This window comes from Egretta garzetta, unplaced genomic scaffold (assembly GCF_000687185.1).
Source record: "Egretta garzetta isolate BGI_Z169 unplaced genomic scaffold, ASM68718v1 scaffold22, whole genome shotgun sequence".
Taxonomy (NCBI): Eukaryota; Metazoa; Chordata; class Aves; order Pelecaniformes; family Ardeidae; genus Egretta; species Egretta garzetta.
The window spans coordinates 577,119-580,182 of record NW_009259102.1 but is presented as its reverse complement, the minus strand read 5'-3'; positions in this window follow the sequence as shown (position 1 = coordinate 580,182).

Below are 3,064 nucleotides of genomic sequence, written 5' to 3'. Positions count from 1 at the left end.
AGAGAAGGGAGGGGACAAATAACTACGACCTGGGGCTTCAGCGAGAATGAGAAGGGCGGTGATGTAATTTCTTATTATGACAGATTGTTGCTCGTCTCCCTTTACAGTCATAAGGAAATGTGGTGTTTCATTTCTCAAGCTACTTCACAGGGTACTACGGTACCGTAATTTAGAAGTCCTAGCTTGCCTTTCCTACTGCCAGCGTGCAGGGGACCAGGCGGCCTTCTTGGTAGAGACTTAGTAGGGCCCAAGATCTAGTGTGTTTCTGGATAGGAGTTCATGGAAAACGTGAATCCAGTTTTCTTGACTTGAAAAAAATTACTAGAGGCCATTCCTGTACTTAAATAACAGGAGTTGCTGGCATAAGAAGTATCTCCCTTGGTATGATGCTGTCTGACCTGTTCAGTGTGCTAATGCAGCACCTCATTGTTTGGGTGCTTCTGTGAATACAAACATGTCTGTGGCTTTGTGATATGGAATAGTAATAAAGCCTAGACCAGCACTGACTGCTGCTGACGAAACAGTATGAGGTCTCGTGCACAGCAGCTGATGTGGTTGATCGACAACCATAGTGTATTTGTTAGCTGTAACTTACGAACCCAAATCCCAAAAAATATTCTCTGTGCAAACTTAGTGAGCTCTTCATTTTAGAAAGAATCCTGTTCAGCTAGTCTTGGCACTCTGAACTTGAAATTTGAAGTGCCAGTTTGATCTGATTGCGAGGGGCCTGTGAGTGATGCGGTGTGGCATCCAAGTTTGTCTTCTAGGCTATGTTCTTCTGCGGTCAGTTCACTGTATAAATTAAAAGCATGGCAGACTTGCCCTGTTGGACTGCTAACATCTGGTAACATCTGACACATGAGCATACTAATTCTTGTGACTACAGCTTAAATACCTGTGAGTGCAGAAAGCTCCTTAAAGTTAAGATGATCTAAGTGCCTTATTCAGGTCCTGGAGATGAAACAGTGTGTGTGTTCAACCTGCAATTCTTACTCCAATTTGCATCTTTCCAATTCTCTGTTTATGGAAGGCTGGAAGGGGTGAACTTCTTGAGTAATGTTTGAGGTTTTTGATACAGGCTTGAACAGCTTAAGAATGGAGGGTCAATAAGCCTGGCTCTGGAGCAAGAGCCTGCTCTAACTTCAGGTGGGCTAGGCTTCCGCTATCCTCCTAGCTATGAGCATCGATTAATTGTGTGCTTTATTTAAAGCACAGTTTTGGTGCTCATCCATGGAGAGCAAGAAGTCAACGGTCAGGCTGACAACAAGATTTTAACATCAGCAACACCCAGCGTATTCAAGTACAGTGCAGCTAGGATTTCTGGGTTAACTCTGTCTTTCAGTAAAGCAGATTTTTATTCTTCTCTGATACAAAGAAGAAAACCCCTTCTTTCACTACCTGCAAAAGCTTCTGTGAATGACACCTGTAAAGTGATGTGAATGTGACAGCTAGGAAAGGGGCCACATCCTGCTAACATACCTCTTCAGAAACTGAGTAGCTTCTGAAGAATGGCTACTTTCAGGGTGCTCTGCTAGTCCTTCTCGGGTCCCCGCTTGTGGGCAGAAGGAGCAGTACTTCAGCTGGCTGAAGTGTGTGGTCTCGACATGAGCAACTCGCATAACAGGGTTTGACTGTGGAACATAATGCCTTTTATAGCAGAAGCTAATGGGGTATGTAAACTGTTAAAAAGCTGGCATTGCCAAAGCTTTCCTCTTCACTCTGGCTGCCTCTCTGTTATTTGAGTCAAAGGAAATATTGAAAACTTCAGATACAGGTGATAGTTTCAGAAGTGGCATCTGCTAGGGACTTCAGGCAGTCGAGCCTTCGGTCTGTTTATGCTAGCTTCTGTATTAAAAAAACGAAACCACTAAATTATGTAGTAACCATTGGCAGTCAGCTGACGACTGGGTTAATCCAGTTCAAGGGTGACTGGATGTGTGCTGGAAATCATGTTTACAACTGAGGTCTGCACCATCTGGTAGATTTGATTAAAGCTACCTTATCTATTGCTGGGAGCCATAGACTCCTTTCAGCACTGCCTGTGGTCAGTAGCCTCCAGCTTGAGGTGTTACCCCGTGCTGGGAATCCCTCCTATGCTAGAGGCTTTCATTACTAGAGCCTTTTCTCTTATTTGGCCCTTGGATACAGAGGCCTTCTACCAGTGCATTTGTTGAATGCAGCATGTGCTTTTCTGCTGGAGGACAGTACAAGCAAAATGAGGTGTTCTGTGTGCTCAGGAAAGTTGTAGTTAAATGTTAAAAAAAAAAACAAACAACTGGTCAGAGGCTTCTCCCTGTAAGGTGCTACCCAAAGAAAATATTTGTTAACAAAGTTGAAAGATCCTCTAATAGCGTGTCCAAATGGTCTTGTGATGCGAGGTTCCCCTTCTGTTAAAAGAGATTGCTTGTTTATTTTTTATATGAAAGCTTGTCACTTCACATGAAACACAGCTATGGAATTCAATCAGACAGGTAGAGTAGCTTGTTTTGCCTCTACTACTGTCTTCCTTCCTCCAGGGAAGTTAAGCCCTCTGGGAAAACTTCCGTGACTTCTCTCTAGTTCAGTATTTTTTTAACTTGCCAAGAGTAAGCACCTTTGGACCCTGCATCCCTTTTCAATCTCCCACAGCAATTTTAGCTGATACTAGAGATGGCTTGCAGGGTAACACCTGATTGTAGTCAGGACCATGTCTCCAGGGGTGTATGGTGTGTGACCAACTGTAGATATGCCTTCCCACTTTCCCCTTGTTCTGTCCAGCAGCAAACCTGAGGTGTGTGGCCATATGAGGAACACACTCCAGGGTTGGACTTCCTTTTGCAGAATACAGTAGTTATGCAGCTGGACAAAAGACTTAAGGGTAAGAAGAGGATGGTCTAGCTGGCAGGTGTGGGAAGTGGAACTGGTCAAGAGATGGTGATGTTACAATGCAGAGGTGTGAGAAGCTATACCAAAAACCAAGCTGTAGGATTTGAAGGTGGGGAGGAGTGAGGTGAAGTTTGGCTGAGGAACTTCTGGTATAAGTAGATGCAGGGAGCAGCTAGCGTGAATCGATGTGTACAGGGAC